At 44.4% G+C, this 16,886-nt stretch overlaps 1 long non-coding RNA gene across 1 annotated transcript; it reads left to right on the top strand.

Moving 5' to 3' along the window:
• The first annotated feature begins 26 nt into the window (after nucleotides 1–26).
• LOC143267149 (uncharacterized) lies at nucleotides 27–8,191 on the top strand. The gene is made up of 3 exons (XR_013042061.1): nucleotides 27–261; nucleotides 1,271–1,373; nucleotides 7,294–8,191. It is a non-coding gene; the product is annotated as an uncharacterized LOC143267149 (long non-coding RNA).
• The last annotated feature ends 8,695 nt before the right edge of the window (nucleotides 8,192–16,886 follow it).

The following is a 16,886-nucleotide window of genomic DNA, read 5'->3' as shown; positions in this document are numbered from 1 at the left end:
ATGCCGTGGGATCCCAGCCGGCTCTACCACACAAAGACGTCAGAAAGAAAAGCAAGGAAACAAAACAGAACGAAAATCATATTCGAAAAGACAATTTCATCGCCAGTTTTCTAGTCTCACACAAAAAGCGAGGGAAGGGGCCAAATGTAGTTAGAAACAGTGCTCCTCCCGAGGTGGGGGAGTGTGCTGTTCCCACTGGGGAAAAAAGAGGGAGATCCCGAGCAGTTGGCATGGCGACAGGAAGACAGATGCCTTTCTCAGGTAGCTGGAGCCCTCCAGCAATCCGTCCCACCCAGAGGAAATCTGACTTAATAGGCATGAAAAAATTAAGTTAGCCTCAAAGCAAAACAAAAACCAGGTCTTGTGGACTCTTTTCAGAATGCATTTGTTTAACTCTAAAAGAACAGAGTGAAGATTCCAAATGTTTTCATTTCATGTTTGGTCATGTGTAAGTTTTATTTCTATCCAATGATTTTGTAAAATTAACCACAAAATATTAACTATTTTTATTCTCCCTTTTATTGATATGTAACTCCCTGATTAAAACTGCCTACCAAAAATTGGTCACTCTGGATTTCTCTAATTATCATAACCTAAATATTTACCTTAGTAATTCCATAGTGCACTTGTTTGACGGAAAAAATGTAAAATATGTACTACTATAATTTTGCAAAAAACTAAAATTGTTGATAATTCATCTGGACTTTTCATCATTGTACTTCAGAATACATGGTTTAAAATCATTTTTTGACTTTTCTACAAAATATCTTCCTGCCTTTTGACAAAATCTTCATGTTTTAAAAATCTAACGGTAGAATTTTCCTAGGTTTTCTAAAATGCACACAGATAAACTGCTGGAACCCCAAGGTCCCTTCTAAAATCTGTCTTATCAGAGTTGATGAAGCAGTGGATTCCAACCTCTCCTTTATTCAGATCTTAGTACCTGACCCATGATACCCAGACAGACCTCAAGGCCACTGGAACTACAGAGTACAAACAGATTCCTGTAAGGGCATTTCTTGCATTCTTTCTAGTACTCATCCTAAAGTGAGCATGCTCCAAAATGGATCAGTAAATGTCACGTGGTGTGTGGTTTGAGTAAGAATAGGCCCCATAAGCTCAAATGGTTGAATGATTGGTTCTCAGTTGGTGGAACTATCTGGGAAGGATTAGGAGGTGTGGCCTCATTAAAGGAGGTATATTTAGGAAAGCAGGCTTTGAAGTTTCAAAAGCCCACACCATTACCAATGTCTTCCTCTCTACCTCCTAGTTGTGTCTCAAGATGTAAGCTGTCAGCTACTGCTCCAGCACCATGGCCGCCTGACTGCTGTCATGCTCCCCACCATGGTCATGGACGATAACCCTCAGAAACTGTAAGCCCCCAACAAACTCTTCTATAAGTTGCCTTGGCCATGATGTCCTATTACAGCAATACTAATGTAACTACAAGACTGGGACAGGAAATTAAGAGCTTTAATAATTTTGTGCAGTTCTAAGTCCTGGAGTATCTATCAGATTCACTTACTGCAGGACCTGACAAGGTTTGTTGATATTCTAATATGATGATTCTCCAAGAGACGAGTCTAGAGAACATAGTGTCTCCCAAATATATTTGACCACTGAACACGGTCTTCTCAGCACATCGTTTGTGTTTTCAGAACATATTTTGAGAAACATGGGGCCAGATTGAGTCTAAAATCCAATATAAAGATACGTGGACTTTTATTTGTGTTTAAAGTTGTATAATTTTTAAGATCCCTAATTGATCTCAGACAAATTCCTGAAAGAACCAACAGGGAAAAGAAAATGATGAAGAAAGACCCCACAGTAAATAAGATACCTTGTATTTTAAACCTGAGTACATGAGCGCATGTTTTCCTTTTCAAGATTTTGTTATTCGTTCTATAGTTCTGATAGGTGAAATTCTCTAACAATAAAATCCACTGGAAGTTGAGTTTGTTTTATGAAAACATTATGAGAAGAGGCAAAGAAGCATGAAGAGCAGTGGGGGTGGGGGCCTCTAGGTTGGGGTGAGCTGGAATGTGCCATTGAGTCTCCTTAGAAGGAGTCATCAGTGGTTAGGGAACTTTGGGAAGGGTTTGTGGTACATATGTGAGTATGTATGCATGCATGCATGCATGCTGATGTGTGTTTGCATGTGGAGGCTGGGACTTGTGATGTTAGATGTCTTCCTCTATGACTCTCCAACTTGTTTTATTGAGACAGAACTCACCAGTTGGGTAGACTGGCTGGCGGGCAAACCTCTAGGACCTTCCCGACTCTGCTTTCCAGTTCTGGGGTGCTTATTTGTTTGTTTGAAGTGGGTGTTGTGGCTCTGAACGCAGGTCACCCTGCTTGCACACAAGCATTTTACCCATTCATTGAACCGTCTCCCCAGACTGAATGAGAGACTTTCTTGGCATGATGTTCTCCTGAGTAGAGATTGAAGGCCAACACATGTTTACTCGTGATCGGATGCTCTCCCCAAGCCCAGCTGTGGAAAACAGCAGAATTTTCGCAGCCCTGCCACCACTGAAGGCAGTGAAAAAACCAGGACAGAGGGGTCCTTTCTCTTCCTCTCCTTCACACTCCATAAGAAAGAAAGGGACAGTGTCACCGAGTGGATCTGCCACTGAGTTGCTTCATGTAGGCTTCCCTGGGGAGGAGAGAGGTCTGAGCCAAATATTCAATAGTTTACAGGACCAAAGTGTTTTAAGAAACACAAGTGACTGAAGAGTTATGACTTAGAACAAAATGTTGTTGTAGGAGCCTGCTGCCCAGAGAGACAAAAGAGCAGATGAGAAACAGTCAGTAGCAGCCATTTGCAAGTTAAAATTAGTCCCTGTGTTTACCTCAGAGGCTTGAATGTCTTCAGTCAAACCAATTGAGTAGCTGGGGACAGCCATTAAGCACTGTTGAGGAGCAGAGAGGCAGGGACGGAGGTAAGGACATACAGGGAGATGAACTTACTCTGCCCGGGTTACCCAGAGAATCTATGCTACAGACAGAACTGAGGGGGTGGGGGAGAGGGGGCTGTGTGAGTTAGGGTAACTGGTGGGTTAGAGGCATGAGGAAGGACAGAGCATGGCTGTGTGGTAGGAAAGATTCGGCATCAGGGAAGTAGAAGGCTAGAGTGTGTTGCTAGGGTCACACTGTGGATGGAAGAGGTGGTTTGGGGTTGGATGGGAAGTGCTTACTTTCCATGATGCCTCAATCAACACCGACTGAAAAGCCATGGAAGACTTTTGTCTAGGCACCGGCACTCCCAGGTTTATGTTGGAAAAGACCATTCAGTGACAATGAATTCGAGGCAAGAAGGGACACACTTCAGATCCTTGAGTGTTTCCAAAGAATGTTATGGTCAGGTGTGTAAGGGCACAAGATGAGGTCCCGGGGATGAGGAGGCCAGGCTTATTCTCTCAGGTAGACCTCCTACCTTCATTCAAACCACTCAGCAATCACTCGTTTGTGTTAACTGTATCCGGCCCCTCTCTCGGCCCTGAAGACCTTCCCTAGGACTTAGAGTAAGAAGGGAGTTGATTAAAAGCACCTGAAATAGTTCAGCTTATTATAACTTAATTGGATTGCTGGCCTTTTCCTCTCTATAATGATACCAGTGAGTCTTTAGCAGCCACATCGCAAGCTGTGGCCTTTGTGACAAGATTACTTAGTGGTAGAGTTCTCCAGAGGGGGAGAATTTTTTTTTTTACTTTAATTCTAGTAAGTAGTTGTCCTTTGTGAAAACAGGTCAGCCACAGGTCATCCCTTTAGCCGCATAAGCCAAGTCACCATCATGTTAAATAATGCTGGGTCTGTGACTATTCTGGTGGGACCTCAGAAAAGTCCTTCCTGGCTCGGAACAGGGGTACCCAGCCCCTCAGCATTTATGCTGATGTGCTATGCAGAGCCCCACAGCTGTTGCAGATGGAATTCTGCCTGCCAGTCACAGGTTCAGTCGTTGGTGGGCACAACGTGGACACAGTGAAATGGTCTAGTCTCCTGAGAAAGCCCGGGCTCTCTCCTTTTACAAAAACGACACGTTAAAATTGGATTCTCAGAAAGACGCATTTCAAGACACCCACTTTAGATTAAAAGATTCTAATTGTGCCTCCTTTGATGGATCCCTACGTCTAGACTAGATATTATCAGCCCCGTCCTCTTGGATCTGAATACACTCGGTGTTCTGGCTCTGAAAGGATTTTTCAAGGATCCTGGTTTTATTAATGGTTTAGAAATAAGCATGACATTACAGTTGTCATCTAGGTTAGACAAGAAGGAGGCCTTAAGACAATAGGAAATAATGCACAGTGGTCTAGGCACACCCTTAAAAGAAATGTTGGTGGAATTTTCTACATTGTTCCTTGTGAACAGTTAACTCATGTTAAAGGTTAGACTAATTTTTCCATCATACTCTCTTGTAAACAATTTGTTCTTTCCTGATAGCATTTTCATTTTTTCCAGACTGTCATTAAGATTCACTTGGGCACTCTGGAAGCTGGGGCAGGAGAATTTAGAGTCTGAGGCCAGCCTGGGCTAGGTAGCAAGACCCCATGTAGAACAAAGCAGAGCCTCAGATGCCAGTCATTGTACAGCCCTGAAGTACAGCTTTCCCCGGGCTCCGCGCCTACCTCTAGTGGCCAGAACTCATATCCGGTTTTCATAGTAACCTACTGATTCCCTTAGAGTGATTTTCTTCTCAGCCTCTCCTCTCTTCCTCCTTCATTCCTTCCATGTGTCTTAATGTTTTGTTAGCTTTTAATAGTTGTGTTGAAACCTGTGGACTCTGTGAAACAGTCTACTCCACCACCTATGGAGGAGGATGGCCTGTCCCTCAGCCTCAGCATTCTTGTCTGCAGAGTGCTCATACCAATAGTCGATCACATGGACTCAGGGGATCACGTGAACTGCTGTAGGCAGTGCCAGGCTTCCTTTCTGATAGAGCTTCTGGCCACAGGGTTTCCCAACTTGGTCAAGTATCAGAATGCCCTAGAGAGAAATCTTACTGTGCAGACTCCTGGGCAAAGCTCCAGTAGTTGACACAGTCCAGAGGGCCCTGGTGTCTGAGTGACATCTGGGAACCTTTGCATGAACTATGTGTATGGAGGGGGTTTCTCCTCTGGTGCTGTGCTTGTGTAGATCTTTATATAGAGCTACCCATACTTTCTTCCTTGTGGAGCAAAGTATTTTCCTGATCCTCAGTGTGTGTGCCTGTGTGACATCTTCTCTTGGAACAAAGTGATCAGATGCAGGTGTTTATACTGAGCCTGTTTGCTATGGTGCAGGGTAAGAGATGGTGTCATGGGACTTAATATATGTGGTGATGGAACCCGGCTTTAAGACTTAGGATACTGCTGGCTAGAGGAGATGGAGATATTTGTTTACATAATATAACGAAAGGGGATTAATGAATGAAGCCAAACTGTCTCATGGCATGTAATGTAAGAGATGTCATTTACAGTCCTCTGAAAGCTTGGACCACTATTCTGGTTGTTTGACTAGAGAATAGACCAATGAAGGTAGTTTTCATTTCTCTTTATCAAGTGTCAGCTCTAAACCTCTAAGGTGATGAGATGGGGTTCACGTAGCAAAATGAAGGAGTTAAACTCAGAGTGTAGAGAGAGTTTCAGGAGAGTGGGGCCCAGTGGGGGGTGGCATCTATGGAGGAGAGAGCATCCTCAGAAGTCTTGGAACTGAAAACTTAGGCTGTATCCAAAGGGCAGAGTTAAACCTGTACCCAACTAAGAGGAGACTTGCCAAAAAGGCTGAAGTTGCTGCCTCTAATTTACTGTTGAAGGTAGAATCTATGGAGAAGGGTCCATAGAGGTCCTGGGAGACATGAATGATGGAAAGATACATCAGGCACAGATAGAAACAAGGTTTCTTCATGATAAACTATAAGGGATCACGGTGCTTTGAATGAAAATGACCCCCATAGGCTCATACTTTTTGTTGGTGGTGTTGTTTTGAGACAGGGTTTCTCTGTGTAGTTTTGGTGCCTGTCTTGGATCTTGCTCTGTAGACCAGGCTGTCCTTGAACTCACAGAGATCAGACTGGCTCTACCTCCCAAGTGCTGGGATTAAAGGTGTGTGCCGCCACTGCCCAGCCAGGCTTATACTTTTGAATGCTTGGTTCCCAGTTGGTGGAACTGTTTTACCAAACTTACTCTTTGGTAAAGATTAGGAGGTGTGGCATTGTTGGAGGATGTGTGTTGCTGGAGGTGGACTTCGAGATTTCAAAAGCCAATGCTATTCCCAATTAGTTCTCTCTCTCTCTCTCTCTCTCTCTCTCTCTCTCTCTCTCTCTCTCTCTCTCTCTCTCTCTCTCTCTCTCCTCTCCCTCTCCCTCTCTCCCTCCCTCCCTCCCATCCTCCCTCCCTCCCTCCTCCCCTCCCCCCTCCTGCTTGTTGATTAGATGTAAGCTCTTAGCCACAGCTTCAGTGCCTGCCTGCCTGCCACCATGCTCCCTACCATAATGGTTGTGGACTCACCCTCTGAAACTGTATGCAAGCTCCAAATTGAAATGCTTTTTTATAAGTTGCCTTGGCTATCCTTAGTGTCTCTTCACAGCAATAGAAAAGTAACCAAGGGATAAAAATGGTTTTGAGGTAAAGCAGAAAAAAAATGCAGTGTGTGCCTAGACTAAAGTACAGGCTTCCAGATCCACCAATCCCATGGAGACACACAGCTAGGATGAAGCTGTCTGGGTAGAATGCTGATTTCACCAGACAAGAGGGACCCACCTTCGCTCATTCTTATCTTCAAAGCTTCTTCCGTCCTTCGATGTTCTTTGCTCATGACAGGGTTAGTCAATGACACAAAACAATGACGATGACAGTATTCTAGTGCTTACTGCAAGACAACTGTGAGCAACGGATAATTCTGTCAGAGTACCCAGCAGCTGACTAAAGTTTTGGGGCTGTTGGAGCTCCGCTCCCAGAATGGAAGGAGAAGGTCCAAGTGTGAAGTGAGACACTGGTCTGTACATGCTGCCTCCGCTTATGTGTTACAGAATGAGCAATAAGACTGTCGTGATATTGTTATTCTTTAAACAATCACCTTTGTAGTACATCTTGGTCTCTTATCATTTATTTTGAAGAAGAAGAATGTATGATTGGCACAAAACAAAATTTACCCTTTAAAAAGTATAGTTATGTGAGATTTGACCACTGTATACGTCAAAGTCACTGTTGTGATAAAACTGTGGGTTGATGGCATCAGTTCCCCAGTTTTATTACCCCCTTTTGCAGTTCATGCCTCCATGATGACATCCTTCTCATTTATTGCCTTTTCCAGAGTGTCGGTTAAGCAGAGGCATGCAATATCTAACCTCCTGAGTGAGGCTCGGACTCAGCATGGTGTTCTGGAGATCCATCCAGAGTGCTCCGTCCTCAGTGGTCCCTCGCTTCCGAGCATCTTGTCTTCTGAGTTTGAGAGTATCAGGTATAGGTTGGTGTGGGGAAGTGTGTGGACCGAGGGTAGAAGTGTCAAAGAGGACACAAAGAAACCCAAAGAGGACATTTTAAAGAAATGAATAAAGACTATTTGAAGTAGGATTTCCAAACTCCTTCTACTGCATGAGCCTCTGCACTTGGATTGCTGGGTTGGCCTAAGAGCCTTAAGTACGGTGCTGGATTCTCAACCTTCTAGGTAGCAGCCATTCCTCCAGTTTTAGGGATGTGGGAACTGAGATTCCCGGAGGTGGGGTGACTTGCCAAAGATCACACAGTGAGTGAGTGATCGAAGCAAGATTTGAAGCCCGACAGCTTAGTTGTTCTTTTCTTGCCAAAAAAAAAAAATTACAATCATCTATCAAATCTCATTCACTGGAGGAGAGAGAGGCCAGCGCAGATCTAGAGTCTGGCCATTGATGGAGAGCAACCTCTTTCAGAATCCTAGATTATATCAGCCTGTGCGTCAGGAACAAAAATAACTGCAGACCCAGAAATGCAGTTGTAGACTGTTTAGAATATGAAGTATCTGCAGGCGTAGAGGCTGCCAATTTTCTGTACGTTAGTATGTCTGCCTGACGGAGCCACCAGCCTATGGGATTCTGTTAAAGCAGGCAAAATTTGACCTGGACACCTACCAAATCTACGTGTAACCAGATCTCTCCTGTACAATTCTTACCCAGAGATTTCTAAGACTGGATGTTACTTTGTAAATAACCCTGTTCAATAAAGAATTGAACAGTAACATGACTACCTTTTTTTTTTTTTTTTTTGGTTTTTCAAGACAGAGTTTCCCTGTGTAGCTTTGCGCCTTTCCTGGGACTCACTTAGTAGTTCAGGCTGGCCTCGAACTCACAGAGATCCGCCTGCCTCTGCCTCCCGAGTGCTGGGATTAAAGGCGTGCGCCACCACCGCCCGGCATGGCTACCTTTTTGTAAAAACCTTTTTTCTTTTATTTTTTAGATTATAATATAGTTACATCATTTCTCCTTTCCCTTTCTTCTTCCAAACCTTCTCATATGTCCCTCCTCGCTCTCTTTCAAACCCACAGCCTCTTTGTTCATTAATTGTTGTTACATGCATATATTCCTAAATACATAAATACAGCCTGCTCAGTCTGTATAGTGTTACTTGTGTGTATGTTTCAGGGCTGACCATTTGGTAGGGGATAACCAATGGTGTGCTCTTCCCTGGGTGAGACTATTTCTCCCACTCTCGGATTCCTGAGTTGCCTGGAGTTGTTTGGTATTGGTTGAGGCATGCGGACTCTCCCCAGTCCACTTTACCATCCTGTTGTGATCCCTGTTCACTTGTGGTCAGGCAGTCATGCTCCTGAGATTTTAGGGCTGCGGCTGCTGACATTCATTAGGAGAAACCATCTCACAGCAAACTCTCTGGTGCTCTGGCTCTTACAATCTTTCTGCCTCCTCTTCTTCGGTGTTCCCTGAGCCTTGGGTGTGGGAGTTATTTTGTAGATCTAGTCACTGGAACAGGGCTCCATATCCTTGTCTATTGACTGGTTGTGGTTTTCTGTAATGGCCTCTGTCTGCTGCAAAGAGAGCTGAGAGATCAGGACATAAATAATTTTTTTCTTTATCAAGATAAAAAGAACGGCATAGGAAGGTGGATTTAGATGCAGAGATAATCAAATCCTAGCCTCCCCCGACCCCCCTTTTTCTGTCTTGGGTGCTTTGTGTCTCTTATGCCAGCTTGGCGCTTCTGCCTCTGATGGTAATTTCTGACTTGGCTCTCCTTCTCAACTCTTCTGAACCCTGGCGCGTTAATAAAGGTCCGCACAGCCTAGGAACTTTCTCTGCTCAGCTTTCACTAGATGCTCACAGGGGAGCTTTTAAGAAGCTGAGCCGGTGGCTAGTGCCTAGTTTTACAAAGTTCTGTGGGTTTACACCCTGCTCTTTTGTTGAGACTCTTCTGACCCTTCACGGCCCCCGCTATTCCGAGCACAGAATTTTGTCCTTATTCAGCTATGCAGCAGGGGATGCTGGGGCACATAGGGTATCTATCTGCGTGTAATACAATGTGCTAAGGCCAAACAGGACAGAGCAGGAACAAATGGAATGCCCCAAAAGGGAGGGAAAGAAAAATGCATATCTATAACATTTGCCCTTTATTAATGAGTACGTCTGTTCTCCATAACTTTGCGTGCCATATAGAGCTCCCTTCATGGGTTCCCAGAATTCACTTGGGCAACACCCCAAAGCGATCCTTTTCTTCCCTGGCGGAAAAGGCTGCCCTTTACAGCAATCTGTGTGGATTGGGCGTACTCTTCTCCTTACTCGGCATCCAGGGGCATCTGCAGCCACACTGTACAGGAGCACAAAGCCCGCTGTACCTGACTTGTCCACCTCTGGAGGGGACGACATTAGCATCTCGTCAGCCTTTCATCTGCCACCTTCACCCAGCGCTTGGCTCTTGTCTCCCTGCTGGTTGACAAGCTCTGTTTTCAGTCACCAGGGAAGGCCTCTCTTCCACGTGGCTCTGACCTCAGCAGGGGAGCTTGAGGTTTGCAGAAGTCTGGCAAGATGATCAGGGAGCAGGCGTCAGTCCCTACCGCTCCGGGTCAGGGCACCATGGATGGAAGAGAGAAAGTGCTCCGAATGTTATGTATGAATACGAGTTTGCGTCCCGGTTCACAGACAGAAGGGAATTCTGAAGCAATTCCTGTTTTCGTTTCCCACCCTACCCCTTCAAAGGCCTGCCCCTTCTCTAAAAGTCCCAGTGTGTCTTTTATTTATCACAGCTTCTGGATGAAGTCAACACTTTCTTTGTCCAAAAACCGTGCTTCCTAACTCCGTAGGGACTGGCATTACGTAATGAAGGGCAGTGTTGAGAGTATCTCGACATCTACAGTAAGCCATAAAAACACAGTAGATCCGACGCTATGCATCTGGCCACCTATGTCGTAAAAAAAGGAGGGCGGGTGACAGCGGTCCCGATGCAAGGGTAATAATTCTATCCACTGTGCAAGCAGATGATCCGCGGGACTTTGGCTGTGATGGCCGATGTGAGCGGTACCCTCAACGCTGCTATTCCTGATAACTTTTCTAAAAATAAGTCACCGTCGTTATTTATGGCCCTCAACTCTCACACCTCTGTCCTTGTTTTCTGAAATTCCAAATAAATAAATAAAAATTTTCATTTCTTTAAGAGGAAGGTTTCTTGGCTACTGTTAAGTGGAAGCTTCTTGACTACATCCTATCCCCAGGATGGCCTCAAACTCCTGAACTCAAGGGTTGCTTTCCTGCCTCAGTCTCTCAAGTAGCAGACATCTCCACCTTCCCGGAAGAAGGCATTTGGGCTCCTGCTTTTAAAGAGCAAGGATTAATGGGAAATGTAGTTATATTTGTATTCGTCATCTTACCTCGCTCCAGGTTTTTAGGAGACTCATTTTCCTTCTCATCATAAAAGTAACAGGAAGCAAGAACTAGAAAATACTTAGAGAAGTTGATGTGTTTGCATCATTAAAAAAAAAAAAAAAATCACACAGACCAAGAACGACCAGAGAAGAGTTGATGGAGGACAGGCAAACCCATGATGATGGAGATTTGCATAGAATGCCTAGAAGAGAAGACACATTTGGAGATGGGGTGGTGATTGCTAGGGAGAGAGAGTAAAGGTAGATTGTCCCCAAAGTTCTCACCAGTATATTTTCCTTCTAGGTCCCAGGAACCTGGCTTATGTGTCTGTATGTTTATTTTATATTCTTTTTGTTTGTTTGTTTTGTTTGTTTGTTTTGTTTTTTGAGACAGGGTTTCTCTGCATAGCTTTGCACCTTTCCTGGAGCTCACTTGGTAGCCCAGGCTGGCCTCGAACTCACAGAGATCCGCCTGCCTCTGCCTCCCGAGTGCTGGGATTAAAGGCGTGCGCCACTGCTGCTGCTGCTGCTGCCACCGCCGCCGCCGCCGCCGCCGCCGCCGCCGCCGCCGCCACCACCACCCGGCTTTATATTCTTATTACATAGCACCCACACCCACAAATCATATGTTTGGGGCTCCGTAAGTGTGAATCATGAGTGAGTTTATAGAGAAGCAAATAGATAATGTTAATTATTTTTTCCTGGGCTGGAGAGGTGGCTCAGCAGTTAAGTGCTCTTTCTGCCCTTTCAGAAGACCCAGGTTCAATTTTCAGTGCACACGCGCACACACACACACACACACACACACACACACACACACACACACTGGGGGTGGGGCGCAGGGAGGCTGCCATGAGTCCAGTTTCAGAGAACAGAGGATATGATGCCCTCCTCAGGAACCTGCATGCATGTGGTGCACATATATACACCCCTAGACACACATTCACTCATTTGTATACTCATAAAATAAACTGACAATAGATAGATAGATAGATAGATAGATAGATAGATAGATAGATAGATAGATAGATAGATGATAGAATATTGTTTGCCATCTCTGTCATGTTAGGACAGTGAGCTTATCTAAAAGTTGTCTAAATATAGAAGCATATGAAATTGTTCAACTGACTAACCACAAATTATTATTGTTGCTGCTGTTGTTTTGAGACAGGGTTTTACCATGTAGACCTGGCTGGCCTCAAACTCATAGAGCGCTGCTTGCCTCTGCCTCCCATGTGCTGGCTTTAGAGGCATGAGCCACTACAGCTGACTACTGATTAACTAGATCATTTATAGCTCTGTAAGTGTATCCTTTAAGCTGCAAAAGATCAAGATGCAAATGTGTTTGCCCATTGCCATGGATTGAATTGTCTCCTCCCCCCCCCCCCCGCCACCCCCAAATCCCTGGTGCTGAATACTTTAGTTTCAATGTGATGGTGCTTGGAAATGAGTCAGTTAGGTAAGAGGTGACTAGGTTTACATGAGGACATGAGGGTGGAGAGCCTGTGAAGGGATTCATGACCTTGAGATGCTTGAGAGCTGCTTTCTATCTCCATTCCACGTGAGGACCCAGAGGGAAACCTCACCTGAAAGGTAGGAAGAGAGCCCTTATCAGAAACTGATCAAGCCTGATCTTGGACTTGCCAGTCTTCAAAACTGTAAAAGAATAAGTTTCTACTGCTCCAGGCCCTCACTCTATGATATTTAATTATAGCAGCCCTAGCCACCTAACACTGACTGAGAAGTCTTTTCCAAGTAGAGATGCAAATAATTAGATAAGCCCAAAGCTAATGGTCTCTTGTCCAATGATGAATTAATATGCATTCCATGTAATTAACAACTTTATTTCTGCAATTTCCTTTCAATGTTTCTATGTGCACTATCTTTCTTATTGCTTGAACTATCGTCGTCATTTTAATTAGTTGAAATAAAAAATTGACACATACTCACTGAGGATTTCTACAATAATTACGTTTTTTTATTTTAAAAATAATACTTGGAAAAAGAAGAGAATCTTTATACTACATGTTATATGCTTTTTATATCTTCATGTGAGACCATTTAGGATCTAAATTACTTTTTAGAAATTGAGCTGTGATTTCTTTTGAAAATAACATATGCTGTCATTGTTTATGTCTTAGTTAGGATTTCTATTGCTGTGAAGAGACACCATGACCACAGCAACTCTTTTTTTTAAATTCTTTTTTAAAATTTATTATGTATAGAGTTCTGCCTGCATGTATGCCTGCAGGCCAGAAGAGGGCGCCAGATCTCATTACAGATGGTTGTGAGCCACCATGTGGTTGTTGGGAATTGAACTTAGGACCTCTGGAAAAGCTGCCAGTGATCTTAACTTCTGAGCCATCTCTCTAGCTCCCCCCACCCCCCCAACAACTCTTATAAAGGAAAACATTTCATTGGAGTGGCTTACACTCCAGTTCAGAGGTTTAGTCCATTATCATAATGGTGGGACATGATAGCATGCAGGTATGCTGGAGAAGGAGTTGAGAATCCTACATCTTGATTCACAGGCAACAGGAAGTGAACTGAACTAGGCATAGTTTAAGCCCTGGAAACCTAAAATCCCACCCCCCACACTACTCTAGCAAGGCCACACTTCCTAATAGTGCCACCCCCTATGAACTTATGGGGGCCAATTACATTCACACTACCACAGTCCATGAGGTCAGTCAATTACATCTGGATTTCTCTAGTGTATGTGAAATTTGAGTTTATTTTGAGGTTCACTTTCTTATAGGCCATGAAACAAGGTGGTGGTGGGGGATTGCTAAGTAATTGTAACTGCTAAAAGGAAGTGATTTTTGCCTGTCCTTCCCTCAGAATTGGATATTCAAACAATATATAGCTTGGTTGTGGCCCATTTTCTTGTAATACTTCTCCTTATACTGTTTTCTCGGTGACTTGTTCTGAGGCCTTTCCCGTGCTAAGCAGGCAGTCAATTGAGCTACAGTCCTCGACCCATAGTTTCTACTACTGATTTCTAGATTTTATCAATCAAGATTGGTCTTGCATGTCTACTCATCTTTATCCATCTATTCATTAAAAAATACTTAACAAGGGATAATATGCCCCTGATACTGTTCTGTGCCCTGAGGACTGCACTGTGATCTGTACTGGCATTAAATCCTGAATGCTCTCATTCTGATTATATTGGATTAGGAAGCACACACAATAAATACATGAAAAACTCAAGACAGTATGTCAGATGTGATTAAGTATTGGAAATAATTAAAAAGGAAAAGATGTTCTTTTGGAAAGTGCAAAAGAAGTTGGGGAGGTAGGCTGAAATGTTTCATGCAGGGATGTCTTGGAATGTGACATTAAAGCCCTTAGGTTACGTACTTTTGGAGTCAGGGAACTGGCAAAGCGGACACCTGAAAGAAGAGTCTCCGGGCCAAAGGACTAGTAAGGACAAAGGTACAGAGGAGGGAGGGGTGTGGCACTTTTGTCAGAGGGCAGAAGGACAGGGGCCGAGGAGACCACAGCCAGAAAGACTCAGCTTGCTCTAGATCCAATCAGGCCACCTCAAAATCTGGAGGATGTCAGTTTCTGAAATGAAATTATAAATGAAGTGGGGGAACTTTTGGTAGACTTTTAGAGGAGGAACTACTGTTACTCGGCATTTGAAATGCTTCACCTCAGCTGCTGTAAGGAAATTTGATTAGAGCGGGAAAGGGTCAAAACCGAGATAGAGATACTAATTAAGACATTATTTTGATACTCCAGATTAGAGATGTGGGTGATGGTACTGGAGTACTAAGAAGTGGTTAGCTGCTAGCTAAGAACTCATGGTGGCTGCTTGCTAAAACCCTGCTGATGCACAGATATAGGTCAAAGGTAACACCATGGTAAAATGACCCTGACTTTTGACTCGAGTGACTGGAAAAAATTGTTTCCTGTTGGCTGAGCTGGAAGAAGTACGGACAAGCTTGAAGATACCATCAGATGTTCCACTCTAGACACACTAAAGATGAACCGCTTCTTCTCCATCAAGAATTCTGAGAGAGAGGTGAAATGAGAAGTCCTTACTACATATGTAAACTTGAGAGTGGTCGAGGCAAAGATGTTGATCCCTTGAGGACAGTAGTCCAGTAAAGAGGCGAGTATCAATACTGAAAAAGTCCAAAGGAGGAGCCTCGAAGAACTCCTTGATTCAGTCAATACTATGGAAAAAAATGAAAAAGAAAAAGTTGTATTTTGTGACCATTAGAATGTCCGTTAATACCTGTTTGTAATCCATTCTAGAATCTTCAGTGTGGTCATGAGTTACACAGAAGTTATTAACCAAATTATTCTTGTCCAGCACAAAGGACCCGTGCTCTGCCTTTGTTATTATCTCCTCGATTCGTTCCTTCCTCTCTGCCTCCTCCAGCCTCCCCCTCAGCCAAAGCCAAGATAAGCAATAGCTGACAGTTTGTAAAAATCTTCTGGTCCTGCTAAACCTTATGATAACAACTAGGACCCGGAAGCATTCTGAGGCAGGCGCAGCTCTCTTCTGGGTAGCATATCCATGACTCTGAGTAGTTTTGGTGGCTCACGTAGAAGACCTAATCTCTGGACAGGCTCTGCCATGGCTGCTTCGCTTTGAGGGCCGTTGGCCAGTCCCCACAGCCACCCTGCCCGTCACAAAGCAGCCTTGCTGGAAACCGTAGGCTTCTGTCTGGGACGATCCACCACAGTGGCACCAAATAATTCAGGTCAAGGAAGCTAATCAGTGGACCAAGGCCTCTCATACTGATAATCATGCCACCGTCAGAAAGACAATAGGACTTGATCTCCCCCACCTTTGGACACGCAAACATCTGTCCTGTAACTTTATGTCCCTTCTGATGCCCTCCACCCTCAACCTCTCTCTGAGAGCCCTTAGCCTTTCCCGCACACCCGTAAGCCCCATTTCACCCAACAGAAATGTTTCAGTATATTCTTGTTCTACTTCCCCCCACTCCCCCTCCTCCCTGTCCTCCCTTCTTCCTCTCCCCCTCCTCCCTCTCCTTCCCTCCTCCCTGTCAATTTTTTCCTCCTTCTGCTCCTGCTCCCCCTCCTTCTTTAACAGGGTTTCATGTATCTCAGGCTGGCCTCTAATTCTCTGTTTCCCCAAGAATGACCTTGAACTTGTGATCCTCCTGCCTTCGTCATGTCCCCTCCAGTGGTGGGCATGTGCCACCGTGCTCAGCTTTATGTTTACCAGTTGAATAAGAAGGGTCCTCATAGGCTCATAGATTCGAATGCTTGGTCGCCAGGAAGTGTTGACTATTGGAAATGATTAGGAGGTGCGGCCTTGTCGGAGGGAGTCCGTCACTGGGGGTGGGCTTTCAGGTTTCAAGAGCCCAAACCAGACCCAAGTGTGTGTCTCTCTCTTTTTGCTGCCTGCAGATCTGCATGTAGAACTTGCAGCTCCTTCTCCTGCAGCCATATCTGCTTGCATGCCACCATGCTTCCCACCATGATAAAAATGGACTAAACCTCAGAAACGGTAAGCAGGCCCCTGAAACAGTAATAAATGATTTCTTTCATAAGAGTTGTCGTGGTCATGGTGTCATAGTAAAATAAATCCTGACTAAAATACCAGTGATAAAACCCAGGGTTTCGTGCATGTTAGGTAAGCTGGGCTGGAGCCAAGGTTTTCTTCTTGACGACGTCTTTTCACCACCATTAGATGAAGCCTATCTTACCAGACAGGCAGGATCTCTTGCTTCTTCCCCAATGGGGGCCCCTGTTCCCTGTACACAGCCCTAGGTGGGAACCTGCAGATCAGGGGCAGAACACACCCAGCTCTGGACTTCTACATCCCATCATTTATAAAATAGCATTTTTTCCGCTAACTCTTGTGCGACTGAAGGCTCCCACTTTTTTTTTTTTTTCATCTCTTGTAAACACTGAAACTCTAGACATATGGTCAGCATTGTAAGTTTCCCCACCATCCCCAAATCCTGCCACATTCCTGGAATATTTAAACATACTTGTAGGCAACCATCCAGCACACCAACAGCCTTTACTTCCTTGACCCCTTTGAGGCTCAGAAAAGAGTTAGCTATAATTTATGG

Source organism: Peromyscus maniculatus, chromosome 9, assembly GCF_049852395.1.
Source record: "Peromyscus maniculatus bairdii isolate BWxNUB_F1_BW_parent chromosome 9, HU_Pman_BW_mat_3.1, whole genome shotgun sequence".
In the NCBI taxonomy this organism is placed as follows: Eukaryota; Metazoa; Chordata; class Mammalia; order Rodentia; family Cricetidae; genus Peromyscus; species Peromyscus maniculatus.
Note: the sequence above shows the minus strand (reverse complement) of the source record. Positions and strands in the feature narration are given on the sequence as shown.